Consider the following 8,672-nt stretch of genomic DNA (forward strand, 5'->3'; position numbering starts at 1 on the left):
CACACACACACACACACACACACACACACACACACACACACACACACTGGAATGACATTCCACTTTTTGCTTATATTTTTGCTTATGTTTCTTTAAAAAGGAATTTTGGCTTAAAATTTAAGTGTGTTTTTTTTAATTTTTTAGTTTTTTTGCTTTTTTGGAGGGGTAAGGTAGGGCAATTGGGGTTAAGTGACTTGCCCAAGATCACATGGCTAGTTTTATGTTAAGTGTCTGAGGTCAGATTTGAACTCAGGTCCTCCTGACTTCAGGGCTGGTGCTCTATTCACTGCGCCACCTAACCACCCCCAAATTAAAGTGTTTTAGAATCTGCTTCTGCCTCCTCCACTGTTAGACCTGTTTCTTCCATAGTCACCACCTCTTAGAATCACATACAGAAAGGTACATCCAGGACACGGAACTGGGAAAGTCCTTCATCATGTTCACCAATAAGATCCTAACCACTTGAGTGATCTTGGAGGCTTCAGTAACTTTCTTTTCCATCACCATATACATTCCAAGTGCTGCTATAGCCATCATATGTACAAAAATATTTATATCAGCTCTTTTTGTGGTGGCAAAGAATTGGAAATTAAGGGGATGCCCATCAATTGGGGAATGGCTGAACAAGTTGTGGTTCAACAAATGTGGTAGAATACTATTGAGCTATAAGCAATGAGGAGCAGATAGACTTCATATTTACCTGGACAGGCTTATACAAACTGATACTGAGTGAGAAGAGCAGAACCAGGAGAAATTTGTACACAATCACAGACACAACGTATGTGTGACAACCAGCTTTGATAGACTGGACTCTTCTCAGCAATGCAGGGTTATAAGACAACCCCAAAAGACTCATGATGGAGAGAGACGTCTACAGTCAGAGAAAGAACTGAGTCTGAATCCAGATTGAAGCAAACTACCTGCTCTCTGTCTTTTTCTTGTTTGGTTTTGTTTCCTCTTTCCCATTGTTCATTCCATCCGTTACAATCCTTCTTTATAACCTGACTAATGTCTAATGTGGAAGTATTTCCAGATCTTATACTTGATTGCATGCTGCCATGGGGGGGAGGGAGGGGAGAAAATTTGAAACTGAAAGGATTGTGGAATTAAAAGTAAACAAATTAATAAAGACAAAAAAGACAAAAATAAGGTTGTTGTTTTTTTTAAAGACAGAAAATACATTTACTGAATGTTCATTATGTAACAGGCATTGAGGATATACAAACAAACAAACACTGAGGAAATACAAGCAAAAACTGCCCTCCAGGAGCTTACATTCTAATGGGGGAAACAATACCAAAAGTGGACAGGGAAAGACTATTGACAAGAAGGTGGAAATGACCAGAGAGTAACAAGTGAAGCCAGGAGTGAAGTGATCATGGCCTAGACACCTCATGAAAAGGTAGTCCTGGTCGGGGACTCACAAATCAAGAGAGAGGGCTTCTGGGCAGTCGTCTTTGTTGAGCAATGATGTTCTTAAGCCAGCAAAACAACAGGCTGCAGCCATCATCTTCCAGTGGCTACCCACTCACTACAGCAAGTCAAAAGTAGCTATGCAGACGATTTTCCCAAAAGCAATGAGTAAAGAAACGATGTGCCTTCTAGTAAATACCACAGTCAGATTCACAACCACCCCCAGAGAGGGCCTTTCCAACCCCAAAGTCCTCCACCCCCACTTCTATAAGCCACACTCACCATGACACCTCTGAATGGTTATGAAACTCACTACTATACTTGCTCAAACCATCAGTCGAAACAGAAACTACTTGATCATCTTGTGGTAACTGTCAGAGCTGACAGACCCTGAACAATAAGAGTGTTACTTCGAAGTCCTAGGACCGAGCTTCAAGAGCGGTTTCTTTGGAGATTGCTAAACCCCCTGAATGTGAGGCTTAGCAAACAGGACACATCTGCTAACAGAAGCTAAAAACGCAAAGATTCCCTTCCCCTATAGAAGGAAAGTAAATACTTTCTTCCACTAATGGAAAAAATAGGAGAGTAGACATAAAATGAATCCCAGGACCCAAGTCCATAAAAGCATACCACCAATTACTGCTTTCTTCGAAAAAGAGGGTTGTTAATTCAATCAGAGAAGAGTTCATTTATTTCTATGTATCTACATAAATATATTCAAAGCCTGGGTAAGGTAGTCATTGCCCTGTGTGGATGGAGCATGTCAAGAAAGAAGTTTTGTTTTTTTTTAATGGTCAGTTTTATAATGTACCAAACCGAGTCAGGCTTCCCTCTGCCAAAAAGCAGGCAAAGGTGGTATAGGAATGCCAAATTAGGTAAAATTTCTTTCCTCAAATCTACCCTTCTTCCCAACTTGCCTAATGCTCTGTCAAGGATACCTCTGTCCTTCCAAGTCATTTATGTTCACAGCTTTGTAGAGTTATCCTTGACTTGTCACTCTCTCTCACCAACATGTATAATCAGTTGCTAAATTAGAATAATTATACTCCCACGACATAGCTTGTGTCTACCTCTTTTCCACTCGTGTGGTCCCCTATGTGAATTCAGATACTTATCATACCTTACCTGAACTACTGCAATAACTACCTAATAGGCCTTCCTGTTGCCAGTCTCTGCCCACTCCACCCCATCCTCCAAATAGCTGCCAAAATGATCTTCCTAAGACATGAGTCGGACCACATCACTCAAGAACCTTCATTTGCTCCTAGGATAATATATAAACTTCTTAGTTTGGAATTTAAATTCCTTGACAATTTGGCTCTAGTCTCATATTGTTCTTTTTAATGCTTCTTCCATTCTAGAAAAACTAGATTCCCCATAGCCAGTGTCGCCTGTGAATGCCTGGTGATTGTGTCTGAGATGAAATAAATGGAGTCTTCAGAGTTATCAAGTTGCCAGAACTCAGCATTCCATCTCCCATTTCAGTACTTTTGCAAAAAGCTGTCCTATTTACATGGAAAGCAGTCCCTTCTCATCTCAACCTCTTACAATCTGAAATTTCCTCCAAGGCTTAGCTCAGCTGCCACTCTGGCAAGATGCCTCTTCCAGTTCCACTAAGTACCAGTGCTTCTTCCTTTCTCAGATTAACATCTAAGTATCTATCACTTTACATCATATATGCCCCGAGTGCAATCTAAGCCCCTTGAAGCCAGGAATGTTGCTCATTTTGTCTCTAACTGCACCTTGTACAAAGTAGAGTAAGTATATTTTAAATGCTTAATACAGAGTGGATTGGACAATATAGAAAGGATCCTTTTTTAGGTACAGACTGGATGAGAAAAATGACCTGTAAGGCATCTATCAACTCTGAGATTACACAATTCCGTGGACTACATTTTTCCACCGTGCCTAGCTTTTTATCGAAAAACTGGATGGAGAGGTGAGGGGAAATAAAATCGAATCAGTTCACTTCTCAAAAGAGCTACTTCTCATATGGATGGAATCACAGATATCCCGTGTAAATGATGTCTTCTTCTCAAATTTCAGCTCCCCAGAGTACATCACGGCTCGTGGCACCAATATCTTGGCAAGAGTCTTGGATTTCAGCCCCAAGTAAGGAATGAACTTGTGGTGGGACTCTTTGTCCTTCATGGTCCCAGTAATGCAGTTGACTACTTCAGTCTTGCCTGTTTCACTGCCTTCCTATGTTCTTTTCCATGGTACACACAGGGCCCATTCCCCAGTATCTCTTTCATCACACATCATTGAAGAAAATGTACTGGCCATGAACCTCATAAGTGGCCACCAATAGATGGCTCATCATCACTGTGGAAAACCCAAAATAATGCTGAGGATGTGGCAAGAGATGGTAAGCAGTGTGGTCAATATGCAGGATGCCACCATCAGCAATGAATGGGACACAGAAGCTTTGTACATATTCTGCGACCTTGTTAAATAGCTATTGCTTGGGATCACGCACACAACCCCACACAGGGTGCCCACTTCTGCATCAGATTTTCCACCTGTTCAACCATCAGCACATTGAGACCCATAACCTAATGATTGTGATATTCCTCTTTGTTATACTTGGCCTTATCAATTGAAAAATAAGAGTTTAAACAACCACATCAGTACTGACCTGGGTCAGCAGGCTAAGTCAATAATTATCTCCATAGATGCAAATGGCCGTACCACACACAGAAGCTGTTTCTTGATATCCTGGATGCCAACAGGTAGTTCCAGTTCTTAAGATCCTTGGAGGCTTTGTTTGTTTTGTTCCTTTTTCCTTTTCTAAGAGGACCAAAGACACCACAAGGGTGATGTCCTGACGTGCTTTGAACTGGATTTAAATGAGGCAGAGTTTCACAGTCATCAGTCTCACTTTCTCCTCCAGAGCTATCCGAGTCCAGTGGAAAGATAAAAGTCAAGATGACTGGTGAAGGTCAGGGATGTAGTGGATGACCTTAGCCTTTCTAAATTGAGATCCTTCCCCAAGACCCAGTTTTTCTAGGCATTGCCTATTCAATGAACAAGGGCTAGGTAAGAAATGAGACAGAAGATGGTCTATAGCATAATCCAAAGATAAAATTAGTCCTGTTTCTCTCTCCATTCAATCTTATTCAAATGCTCTCCACTATGTTTTTTACTAAATTTCTTCACATCATAAACATTTCCTGGCCTCTTCCTCTTTACCTAGACTATTTCTTTGGAACATATTATACCTATCCAGAGCCATATTTCAGGTTCAAGTTTCAGCCCATCAAGACTCAGTGATACCCATGAAATCAAATTTGCCTCCTCACATTGGGATCCCTTGTTCCTTATACTTATTAACTAAATTTGAAGTATCTGTACAGAGATATTTAAGGCCTGGGTTTTATTATGTACTCCTTCCATGGATTTTATCTTGCGAACTGCTGAGTGTTTTGAGTGCTAGTATTTTTCCTTCATAATAGTTACTCTCTATGATATATAACTTCATGAATAATCAACATAAGCAATTTTCTCCTCCCTGCCACTGTATTATTACTTTATAGCCCTTTTAGATACATTTGCAGGGCATCAGGCTATTACATCTTACTAGGCTTTGTTAGGAGTCTGTCATTCCTGCATAATATTTCTTTTTATTATCACTGCCTTTTGTTTTTATATCACATATATCCAATTATATGTGGCATAGTGAATAGAGTGCTGGGCCTGGAATCAGGAAGATCCGATTTTGAATATGGCCTCCAACACTTACTAGCTGTGTGAACCTGGGCTTACCCTCTCTTCTTCAGATGTTTCATCTCTAATATGGGGATAATAATATAGCACTTCCCTCCCCAATTGTCCTAAGAATCAAATGAAATATTTGTAAAGTGCTTAGCACAGTGCCTGGAACATAGTAGGCGCTTAATAATTGCTCAAGAGTGTATGTATGTCAATACTCTGTTAGTGAAGTTGTGAACTGATCCTATAGGGCAGTTGGAACTATGCTGAAGGACTCTAAAACCATGCATACCCTTTGACTTAGGAGTACAGCCACTATGTCTATATCCCAAAAGAGATTAAAAAAAAAAAAAAAGGAAAGGGAATTAGGCCTACAAAAATATTTGTAGCAGCTCTTTTCTAGGGGCAAAGAATTAGAAATTGAGGAGATGCCTCAACTGGGGAATGGCTGAACAGGTTGTGGTACGCAATTATAATGGAATACTATCATACTATAAGAAATGATGAGCAGCATGTTCTCTGAAAAAGTTGGGAAGACTTGCATGGGCTGAGGCAAAGTGAAATGTACTGTGTACAAAGTAACAGCAATATTGTAAGATGATCACCTGTGAATGACTTAGCCATTCTCAACAATACAACAACCCAAGACACCTCTGAAGGACTCATGATGAAAAATGCTATCCATACCCAGAGAAAGAACCAATGGTGTCTAAACACAGATTGCAGCATAACTTTTTTATGAAAAAGAAAAAATTCTTTTTCCTGAGGTTTTTTTTTAATCTAATTGAATTGTTTGCGTTCTCAATGGGGGATGAGGGAGGAGAGGGAAGAAGGAAGAGAATTTGGAACTCAAAGTTTTAAAAACTAAAGTAAAAAATTGTTTTTACATGTCATGGGGGAAAATAAAATGCTAAATAAAAAAAAGACGTTAAAAAAGTGTACATATATGGAGGCAATAATGGCCAATAGTTCATCCTCCTTATTTACAATGAGTCATTTTCCTCCCTTGTTCCACTACAGGATTTCATTCACTTTAGCATAACTTTTGCAAAAACCACCACTATATATCTCACTTTGCCCCCAGGAAATGGTCATGCCTCTCCTCTTTGAGAATTCTTATGCCCCCAAAAGAGGTGATGCCCATTAGGCCAATCTTAACAATAACTGTGATAAATATCCAATCAAACAATGCTATGATATGTCATTCCTTGGCCTCAAACACATCTCTGATTCGATCTTCAATGAAGCCCTGATTATATTTCTTCACTTTACATACTTCATTAGCCTGGAATCCTGAGATTCAGTTGTAACACAGACTAAACAGTCTGTGAGTGCCAGAGCAATAGACACCCCAGTCTCAGTAACTATATCTACTGAGAAATGAGTGAATGAATGAAAAAGAGCACTTATTAGGAGATTACTTTGTAAAAGCATGGTACTAAACAAGGAAGAGAAAAAGGGCAAAGTAAGATCGACCCTGCTCTCAAGGAGCTCATGATGCTTTTTAAAAATTTTTTCAGTTAACAAAATCTATTTTTCTCCCTTTTAACTCCTGTCCAAGAAAGAAAAAAAAACATTTTAACAACATCTGCTAAGCCAAGCAAACAAATTCCCACATCAGCCATGTTCAAAAATCTCTATGTCTCATTCTGTAACCCAAGTCCATCACCTTTCTAGAATCAGGAGTAATCAGGATTGGACTTTGCATTAATCAGAGTTCTTAAATCATTCAAAATTATTTGTCTTTACAATGTTGCATAAATTGTTCTCATCCTATTCATTCTGCATCAGTTCAGATAAGTCTTCCCAGGTGTCTCTATAACCATGCCTTCCCTAATTTTTTACAGCACAACAGTACTCCGTTATATTCATGTACCATAATTTATTCAGCAATTTCCCAACTTCTGGATACTTCCTTAGTTTCAAGTTCCTTGGTACCCAAAAAAGAACTGCTATAAATATTTTTGGATATGTGGGCTCTTTTTCTTTGCTCTCTTGGAGGAGAGGGATGCCACTGAAAAGTGGTGCCACTGAAAATCTCTCATTCTAATGGGGAAGATGACACATAGAAAAGATTTCAGCTACAAGTCTATGAAAACATCCCATGTTCTTTTAGGCTGCCATGGCAAAGCAGATAGTAATGTATATTCTTTTGCATCGTTTCCATTGACAAAATCATTTCTGATGTGAACCATTTGACAGTGCCAAGGACTTTGGTGATAAGTTTTTCTGGGTCTTTGGTAGCTGTTGTTATAGTACCAACAAAAGGAGTTGCCAGGCTGCATCTCCACAAGGGCTTAGTGGGATGATGACTGTAGGAGCTAGGCTGCAGTCAGGACTGATGATCTGCAGGTGCTGTTATTCCCAGGGCTTTGGGAACAGTTGTGGTGATGGAAAAGATGGGCTCCTTCTCCAGGGACTGCTTTCCTCAGTAATGGCTGTAGGGGCTAGTGTTCTAGGGAGCACTGCTAATACCAGGGCTATTAGATTCAGTGTTCTGAGCTCTCTCCATGGGGGTCTGAGGGAAGGTGGTGGTCTAAGTGGTTTTGGTGGTGATTTGATTGGTCTGGAATGTGCCATACCCTGTCTCTCTCTCAAGACGCCTTGCTACTTCAGCTAGGCTAGCTCGCCTTATAGGTGGGGTCTTCAGGGTTATTTTCTTGGTCAATGCTGAGATCAAGCCATATGGTCTTAGTGAAGTCAATATAAGCCTAGGAAGTTAAAGAAGTCATTGTATTTGATCATGCCTATTCCTGTAGCTGTAAAGCACATCATCCAGGGCTTAACAAGAGCCCCCTGCTAATCAGAGAGACAGGCAAGGCAGGACCCAAGCAGCAAGAAGTAAATCAAGCTGGAAGGAGCAAAGAAAGGAAGCTTCTACTGTGGCTATACCTCCTGCGTCTGCTGCCTCTCCCACAGAGAACAGAACCTAACACTTTAAAAAAACATTTGAATAGAACATATCAAGGTTCTTAAATAAAAATATGAAGTGAATTTAATACAGAATAAACTATTAAAGTAAAAAAACTAAAATAAACATTAAATGATAGACTATATTAGAATAGATTAGCTGCTGAAATTTTAGGGAACACACATGGAATTCCACTTTGCATTTTTATCTGGTTTATAAGTAGAGGTCCTAAATTCTCTATAATGAACACTTATTTCAAAGTTAACTTCATAAATGATTCATTGGGATTAAAATTTAGTGAGAGCCCTTAAGAGGTCATCTATTCCAAACACCTCACTTTTATGGATTAGAAACTGGACCCCAGAAGCAGCAAGGTGATGCAGTGAACAGAGCACCAGCCCTGGAATCAGGAGGACCTGGGTTTGAATACGGCCTCAGACACTTAACACAAAAACTAGCCGTGTGACCTTGGGCAAGTCACTTAACCCCAATTGCCCTCCAAAAAGCAGAAGGAAGGAAGGAAGGAAGGAAGGAAGGAAGGAAGGAAGGAAGGAAGGAAGGAAGAAAGAAAGAAAGAAAGAAAGAAAGAAAGAAAGAAAGAAAGAAAGAAAGAAAGAAAGAAAGAAAGAAAGAAAGA

The 8,672-nt window shown here is 39.8% G+C and overlaps 1 protein-coding gene and 1 pseudogene across 1 annotated transcript in view; both read right to left on the reverse strand.

The window, feature by feature from the left end:
• The window catches only part of LOC138152155 (large ribosomal subunit protein eL8 pseudogene), a 6,204-nt pseudogene extending 2,640 nt beyond the window's left edge, over window positions 1–3,564 (reverse strand).
• The window catches only part of ACOXL (acyl-CoA oxidase like), a 553,504-nt gene that overhangs the window by 515,088 nt on the left and 29,744 nt on the right, over window positions 1–8,672 (reverse strand). The window lies entirely within an intron of this gene.

The sequence above is a fragment of the Petaurus breviceps genome, unplaced genomic scaffold (genome assembly GCF_028583685.1).
Source record: "Petaurus breviceps papuanus isolate PSGF00001 unplaced genomic scaffold, PetGlider_PUasm1.0 90919, whole genome shotgun sequence".
Classification (NCBI taxonomy): Eukaryota; Metazoa; Chordata; class Mammalia; order Diprotodontia; family Petauridae; genus Petaurus; species Petaurus breviceps.